Below are 8,944 nucleotides of genomic sequence, written 5' to 3'. Positions count from 1 at the left end.
CGCTACTGTATCTGATCCGAGCTGCAGTGCAGAGCGTTAATAGTTCTGCTCCAGAGTAAATGTGTTTTCTGCTTGATACTTAAAACTTACTTTATTTCCCCGTCATCATTATAGATCCTGTTATGTTTTAAAAAGCCTCTTCTTCTGGGTTATTTAACCGAATAGAAACCACTTTGGTTGAATGATTAAAGTGTGTGAAGCTGCAGTTTCTACTAATGGCCACTAGGTGTCCCTCCAAGAAAACTCTGAGTGTATTGAAGTGAATGGGAAAACTTCCATTCCAAAGTTAATGCGATAACAATAAACGTAGCTCGAGAAAATAAAAGAGTCAATTAACGTAAATAAACGAGAATCGACAATTAAAATTGTTTTTTGATAAAGCTTATAGTTAGCGTATAGCTTAGACTGCCGGGGGACACCTCCCTGGTCTCTTCCTTCTCTTCCTCTCTCCTCCCCTCCCTCTCTTCTTCTCCCTCTCTATCTGTATGCATTTATGTAAATGTATGTTACTAACTCATCATCCGGGGCATCATCCCCGGAGTGTCTGTCTCTCATGTGGCAGGTTGCCTCTGATAAAGTCAGGATCAGGAATCGTGGCAGAGGGTCTAAGGACAGAGGGTGTACGGACAGAGGGTGTAAGGACAGAGGGTCTAAGGACAGAGGGTCTAAGGACAGAGGGTGTAAGGACAGAGGATCTAAGGACAGAGAGTCTAAGGACAGAGGGTGTAAGGACAGAGGGTCTGAGGACAGAGGGTCTAAGGACAGAGGGTGTCGTAACCTGTACAGTCTGTAAAGCACACTGAGAGAAATGTATAATTTGTGACATTGGGCTATACAAATAAATTTGATTTGATTTAAAATATGAAAAAGAGAAAACATATGAACAATATATCTGCTTTTAAAATAAAAGAGACCGTTTTGTGCAGGAATTGTAAAAATAGAGAATATGTACAATGTCAAAACGTTTTCTTTGTGTTATTAAAAGAATCAGTGTTTGGAATAAACTGAAAAGGATAAATAATGTCCAGGCAATACATTTACACACTGTTATGTTTTTGTGCATAACAATTATCATAGAGAATAAAAGATAAAATCAATAAGAATAACCTGAAACAGATCTCTTTTCTTTTTATTTATGTATTATATGTATTATTATTGGCTATATCTTGCATGATAATCAATGATTCAGTATGCACTTCCCAAAATGATTTCTTTATTATGATTATTTAATTATTTTGTATTTGTTTGTTCATGTTAAAAAGGTACTTTGGTTTCTAAAGTATTTCTGATATTCTTCTAAATGTATATGTTAGATGTTTGTTGTAATTCTGCACATTGTTTTGGATACTGTCTGTCAATTTCTGTCTTACCAATAAAGCTATTTGAATTGAATAAAAAAGTGTTCAGACTGAATTTGGCGGGCTTTAGGACCCGGGGGCGACACGTGACGTAGGACAACAACAGGAAGTCGGACCTGCACGTTACTGGTAGGTGTGTTAGCATCTGTAGCTTTAGCTTTAGCTTCTCTGGTAACGTTGTGATTTCTAACAGCAGTGAGGAGACTTCCGGCTTCTCTCCCGCGTGTTTCACTGAGCCGCTGTCGCCGACATCTTGTTGTGTCCACGACATTTACAAAGGAAGTGAATCTGCCGGTTAGCAGCTGCAGCTAGCTGTTAGCACAGGTCACTGTGCAGCAGCAGGGGGCTGACAGCAGCAGGGTTCAACAGCCTAAAGGTGGAAAGTGGAGATTGTTTGGATACATGTTGTTAAGGTGGAAGTGAGGAGTTACTGCTGTGAATCAATGACTAATTAAAGTGCATTTACTATTTCCATGTTATGCTACATATACTTCTATTTTGCCACAATGGCAGATATTTTGTAGCTCGAAGTTCATAAATGTTTTGCTGCTTTTTCAGTTTTAAGAAAAATGTAATTGAAGTTTTTTTGTTGCAGTTTTCTGATGTTTTATAGTCCAAATGTTTCATCGATTAATAGAAAAATTAACTTGCAGATTAATGATGTACACATCTAAAATACAATGCATGGTTTGAATGTAACGTGAGGTTTCTGCGTGTCGCCCTCACAGTAACTGTGCACGGTCCACTTTGTCATGTTCCAGAGTTATCACTTCCACCAACGAGACGTTTCAGCTAAAGTTATCAATAGTTTGATCTAAATAACTGCAAGGTTTAATGTTTCCTCTTAATGTCAAATGCAATGTTCATTAGAGCAATACAACAACCTGTTGACTTTATGTTGTATTGATTTAAACGCTGCCATTTGAGTAAGCCTTTCTTTATATATATATATATATATATATATATATATATATATATATATATATATAATATATATATATATATATATATATATATATATAGATATATACTAGTATTTTATATATAATATTATTTTATATATAATATTTATTTTATTTATATATATATATAGATATATATATAATAATATTATTTTATATATAATATTATTTTATTTATATATAGAATATATATATATATATATATATATATATATATATATATATATATATATATTATATATATTATTTTATATATAATATTATATATATATATATATATAATATTATATATATATATATATATATATATATATATATATATATAATTATTTATATATATATTCTATATATATATATATATATATATATATAATATATATATATATATATTATATATAATATTATTTTATATATAATATTATATATATCTATATATATATATATATATATATCTATATATATATAATATTATTTTATATATAATATTATATCTATATATATATATATATATATATATAATATTATTTTATATATAATATTATTTTATTATTATTATTGTCTCCATTATTGATTGCAGAACAAACTTTAATTACATTTTTAAATCCAAAGAGATCAAATGTTTTCACAAAAAAGCAAATATTAGAAAAGGCCAGAAAATAAAAATGTATTTGTGTATCAGAACTTAGTTTCTTCTCATTAATCTTCTCACAACCCTCCGGTTCACCTGGTGATATTTACCGTGCTGGATAAACCTGTCACTCACTCCTCTTCTTCATATATGTATGTAATGCTATATTTATATATTTTATCTTAAACCTGTTTTATGTCTGAGTTTACCTGTAACCTCGTCGTTGCACCGTGCCGCTGTTAATTTGCATATGACTGCTAAAGTAAAGTGTAGTTGCTCCTCTGCTCACAGAGTCACAGCTGTTCGCTGTTTACCAGCTTTGACTTCTGCAGGTAGAGTTCAGCTGTGGAGGTTCGTCTGCTCCGTGTCCTCCGCGGGGAGGAAGACGGGCGCAGTGCTCCGGAAGAAAAGTTAACATCTGAGCCTCTTGTGTGGAATAACACGCCACATCTTTACCAAAAGACATAACTCACAGTAACGTCTCGGCCTTTAGATGTTTCCTTTAGTGCTGTCAGCTGTGATGTTGCCGTCACGTCTGTTGACAGGTAGTCTGACGTCCGGTGTTTGCTCCTGAACCCATCATGGGACAGCGGTGTTCAGCCGGCTGGTTTCTCTTTGATTCTTGTGCTGTGGAGCATCGTTCAGCTTGTGTTTGTGTCCCAGCGGCTGCCTGAGCTCATCTCTGCATCACTGGAGGCCCAAACTGCCCGTTAGACTTCCAAGGTGAGCGGGAGGAAGTGGGATCTTTGTAAAGCTCTCTCTGCTGCCGTGGCTTGTCTGATGTTCTGCATGAGAGACGGATCCCCTTCGTGTCCCCGGCAGTGGACCTGCATCCTCCCAGTTTACAGTCAACGCTGACGTCCAATAAGCACCTTAGTTCTGGCTGAGCGAGCGTGGCCATCGCACGGCGAGGAGGGCTGGAGATGAATACATATTTGCTGATGAGGTTTTAAGAGATTATCCAGAGAATTACTTATTACATAGAAGTACCTGATGCTAAGTCGGAGCAAATGTCGCCCTCAGTGCGAAGGCGGTTTGTGGCTGCGTTAGTGCAGCAGGACGCCATGAACCCGGTGGTGCAGGTTCATGTTCTGCAGAGGATCCATTCCCTCCAGCACAGGGCTTCTCAAGCTTCTCACAACAGACACTGTCTTCAGTCCTTAACGTTGTTTCTGACTCGCACCGTTTTGAATCACAGATATTCGCTGCACATGAATCCAGCGGTTAAATGTTCAAACGGCCACTTCCACCTTTAAGGATCTAAAGAATCGTAAATGTAGTTTTGATCAGTACAATTGAAATGGTAGAAATGTGGTGTCCTCACTGTAACCTCAGTGGCAGAATGCTGATCATACATTGTAAAGGTCTTATGCTGCGTTCACACCCGACGTGAAGCGACTCTTTGCAAAGACCAAGCCCTGATCGATCCAAACTCCATTCAGAAAACAAGCATTTTAAAAGTGCTTTGCTTGCCGTCCTGCGCACAGACCTGACGGAGCATTAATCCAGACGTTCTACTAATGGGTGACATGATGCAGTTATTTCGGCAACCTTTTCATACGATTACAATTACATCACGGCAAAACTCTGCTGTGACGGCACCATTAGAGAAGCTAAAGCATCAGTATCATTGTCTGGTTGTGAACACGGCCACTCTATCAGGGTCGTCCTCAGGGTCGGCCTCCACATCTCCCGGGGACGATCGCTCTGCTGCCTCTGAGCTTTCTGTTGCAAACAAACAGTCGACTTGTTTGTCTTGGAGTCGTTCTGTTCTCTGATGTTCTGAGAGACTTTTATCTGTACTCTGCTCTGGACGCCATGCACCGTCCTGCTGGGGATTCTGGGTAATATGCTGACATGAAGAGGGGGGGGTCCTTCAGGGTCCGCCTCGTACTCAGAGAAGCAGGTGGAGCTGAACTTTGGGTCCCGGTCAGACGGTGACATCCTGCAGCGTCTCCCTCGTCTATCCCCGTTTTTAAAGGACACTTTGGCGCGAGACGCTTGTTTCTTTCACTGCTTTCCAGATCAGAAGAAAGATGAAACGTGTATTTATAGTAAAACACAATACTGATCGTAAGTCAACATGTTGTTGTACGAGCAGACAATAAGTCAACCTGACAGGAAACACATGAAGCAAACAAGACGAGTGACTTCATAGCACGCTGCACTCGTATGAAACTCTTCCTCTCACTACATTGAACTTGTGTCTCCTCAGGGTTCAGTTATTATTCAGCTTCCCCTGCAAAACACAGAAGTGCTGCAGAGGCAGAAGTAGAAACTGGTTTTGGGGGAAATCTCTCAGCGGCCGGCTGTAATCACACACACACACACACACACACACACACACACACCCACCCTGCCTTGATTCATCCTCCCTTGTGGATTTATTGGTCTGGAAAAGCTTTGGGACGTCAACATTAGTCACCGGCTGAGATGGACTGAAGCCCAGAGACCCAGAAACTCAATTCTAGCAATCAGAGCAAAAGCGCAGCACAAAGTCTCCGTGTGATGACTGAGGTCTGCTGACCTGAGGTCTGCTGACCTGAGGTCTGCTGACCTGAGGTCAATGAGGTTGATGTTTATACCTTCTATATCTGGCTCATCTGGATAAATTGGAGACAGTTTGCGTAGTCGGGCTAGTTGAGCTGCTGACAGATGAAGAGTCGCCCTCGCTCGTCTCTCTGACGTCTCTCTGCTCTCTGACGTCTCTCTGACGTCTCTCTGACGTCTCTCTGACGTCTCTCTGCTCTCTGACGTCTCTCTGCCGTCTCTCTGACGTCTCTCTGACGTCTCTCTGACGTCTCTCTGCTCGTCTCTCTGACGTCTCTCTGCTCGTCTCTCTGACGTCTCTCTGACGTCTCTCTGCTCTCTGACGTCTCTCTGCTCTCTGACGTCTCTCTGCCGTCTCTCTGACGTCTCTCTGCTCTCTGACGTCTCTCTGACGTCTCTCTGACGTCTCTCTGCTCTCTGACGTCTCTCTGACGTCTCTCTGACGTCTCTCTGCTCTCTGACGTCTCTCTGACGTCTCTCTGACGTCTCTCTGACGTCTCTCTGACGTCTCTCTGACGTCTCTCTGCTCGTCTCTCTGACGTCTCTCTGACGTCTCTCTGACGTCTCTCTGACGTCTCTCTGACGTCTCTCTGCCGTCTCTCTGACGTCTCTCTGCTCTCTGACGTCTCTCTGACGTCTCTCTGACGTCTCTCTGACGTCTCTCTGACGTCTCTCTGACGTCTCTCTGCTCTCTGACGTCTCTCTGACGTCTCTCTGACGTCTCTCTGACGTCTCTCTGACGTCTCTCTGACGTCTCTCTGCTCGTCTCTCTGACGTCTCTCTGACGTCTCTCTGACGTCTCTCGTCTCTGACGTCTCGTCTCTCTGACGTCTCTCTGCTCTCTGACGTCTCTCTGACGTCTCTCTGACGTCTCTCTGACGTCTCTCTGACGTCTCTCTGACGTCTCTCTGACGTCTCTCTGACGTCTCTCTGACGTCTCTCTGACGTCTCTCTGACGTCTCTCTGACGTCTCTCTGACGTCTCTCTGCTCGTCTCTCTGACGTCTCTCTGCTCTCTCTGACGTCTCTCTGACGTCTCTCTGACGTCTCTCTGACGTCTCCTCTGACGTCTCTCTGCTCGTCTCTCTGACGTCTCTCTGACGTCTCTCTGACGTCTCTCTGCCGTCTCTCTGACGTCTCTCTGACGTCTCTCTGACGTCTCTCTGACGTCTCTCTGCCGTCTCTCTGACTCGTCTCTCTGACGTCTCTCTGCTCGTCTCTCTGACGTCTCTCTGCTCGTCTCTCTGACGTCTCTCTGACGTCTCTCTGACGTCTCTCTGACGTCTCTCTGACGTCTCTCTGCCTCGACTCTCTCTGACGTCTCTCTGCCGTCTCTCTGACGTCTCTCTGACGTCTCTCTGACGTCTCTCTGCCGTCTCTCTGACGTCTCTCTGACGTCTCTCTGACGTCTCTCTGACGTCTCTCTGCTCTCTGCCGTCTCTCTGCCGTCTCTCTGATGTCTCTCTGACGTCTCTCTGCTCTCTGACGTCTCTCTGACGTCTCTCTGACGTCTCTCTGACGTCTCTCTGACGTCTCTCTGACGTCTCTCTGCCGTCTCTCTCTGACGTCTCTCTGACTCTCTCTGCCGTCTCTCTGACGTCTCTCTGCTCTCTGACGTCTCTCTGACGTCTCTCTGACGTCTCTCTGCTCTCTGACGTCTCTCTGACGTCTCTCTGACGTCTCTCTGACGTCTCTCTGCCGTCTTCTCTGCCGTCTCTCTGCCGTCTCTCTGACGTCTCTCTGCCGTCTCTCTGCCGTCTCTCTGCCGTCTCTCTGACGTCTCTCTGACGTCTCTCTGACGTCTCTCTGACGTCTCTCTGCCGTCTCTCTGCCGTCTCTCTGTCCGTCTCTCTGACGTCTCTCTGACGTCTCTCTGCCGTCTCTCTGACGTCTCTCTGACGTCTCTCTGACGTCTCTCTGCCGTCTCTCTGACGTCTCTCTGACGTCTCTCTGACGTCTCTCTGCTCGTCTCTCTGACGTCTCTCTGACGTCTCTCTGACGTCTCTCTGACGTCTCTCTGCTCGTCTCTCTGCTCGTCTCTCTGACGTCTCTCTGCTCGTCTCTCTGACGTCTCTCTGACGTCTCTCTGCTCGTCTCTCTGACGTCTCTCTGACGTCTCTCTGACGTCTCTCTGACGTCTCTCTGCTCGTCTCTCTGACGTCTCTCTGCTCGTCTCTCTGACGTCCTCTCTGACGTCTCTCTGACGTCTCTCTGCTCGTCTCTCTGACGTCTCTCTGACGTCTCTCTGACGTCTCTCTGCTCGTCTCTCTGACGTCTCTCTGACGTCTCTCTGACGTCTCTCTGACGTCTCTCTGCTCGTCTCTCTGACGTCTCTCTGACGTCTCTCTGCTCGTCTCTCTGACGTCTCTCTGACGTCTCTCACAGATGCAGCCGGACACGTTGTTTCTCTTTGTAAATGCCTTTTAATAAAGAGCCGACAGTACAGAACTGCAACCACACCACCCTGTCTGCTCTTTGATCGATTGTTTTCTAGATGAATCGTTTGATCTATAGAATGTGAGAAACTATATGAGAGAGATATTCCTGTAATATGATGTGAAACAGAGTCACAAGTCATACGTCTGCTCAGAGTTGCAGCTTCTTCTTTCTTTGGACTTTTCTTTTGACACGTAATTGTAAATTGAATACTTTTGTGTTCTTGGCTTTTATCCAGACCCCACCCTGTAAAGCCAGCAGGTACATGAGAGAGAAGGAAAGTAATTGTTGGTGAAGTGCAGCTGCAGGCGGAGGCTCCTGACGCTCCACATCGTGGAGACTCTGAGACTTGTGACGCTGCATTATTGATAAGATGGATCTTTAATTAAAACCCGACAAAGGAAGGTAGTTTGAGGCGTCCTGATGTGGACATTTAACTAACAAGGTGAGGAAGTCACTCTTCATTTCATGTGGAACCTGCTGCGTCAGCCGCACCGCTTAAATGTGCAGACGGGAAACAAGGTCGTCTTCAGTGAGCGCCGCCATGGGGCTCCGAGGTGTCGGCACAGAGAGGACTCTAACAGCGAGCGGAAACCTTGAAGCTGCACATCCAGCTTCCTCTGATGACACGCTGGATCTGTGAGGGGAGTGTGTGGAAGTGTAATGGCAATATGTTCATGTCACAATGGTTGTTCTGCTACAATAGATGTTCTGCTCCGCCGCTGGAGTCTCCTCCCTGCAGCACATGCTGCTTAACTGATGTCTCACAGAGCGGCGGAGCACTGTGGTTAATAAGACCTGACGTTCAGAGGGGGGAGGGTGTCTGTCTGTCTGTGTGTGTGTGAGAGTTCATCTTCATCCATGTTAGAGGGAAGTTCAGCATTTATGTTAATCTGCTTTCTTCAGATTGATCTCATGTCTGTAAATGATTCAGAAGAATAAATAATAAAGTGCAGTATCAGTCTTTAAAAATATTTAAGAAGTGTATCGTTCTAATATTTAACAGCTCCC

The 8,944-nt window shown here is 43.9% G+C and overlaps 1 protein-coding gene across 2 annotated transcripts in view; it reads left to right on the top strand.

The window, feature by feature from the left end:
* The first annotated feature begins 1,408 nt into the window (after positions 1-1,408).
* Positions 1,409-8,944, top strand: part of immp2l (inner mitochondrial membrane peptidase subunit 2) — a 113,516-nt gene continuing 105,980 nt past the window's right edge. The window contains exon 1 of one of the 2 annotated variants that reach the window (XM_029433790.1): positions 1,409-1,487. The gene's annotated coding sequence lies outside the window, so the exon portion shown is untranslated. Of the gene's footprint in view, positions 1,488-8,479; positions 8,573-8,944 lie in introns of those variants that run through there. The other variant, XM_029433791.1, reaches the window with a different exon arrangement.

This window comes from Cottoperca gobio, chromosome 6, assembly GCF_900634415.1.
Source record: "Cottoperca gobio chromosome 6, fCotGob3.1, whole genome shotgun sequence".
Classification (NCBI taxonomy): Eukaryota; Metazoa; Chordata; class Actinopteri; order Perciformes; family Bovichtidae; genus Cottoperca; species Cottoperca gobio.
This window is presented reverse-complemented; position numbering and strand designations above follow the sequence as displayed.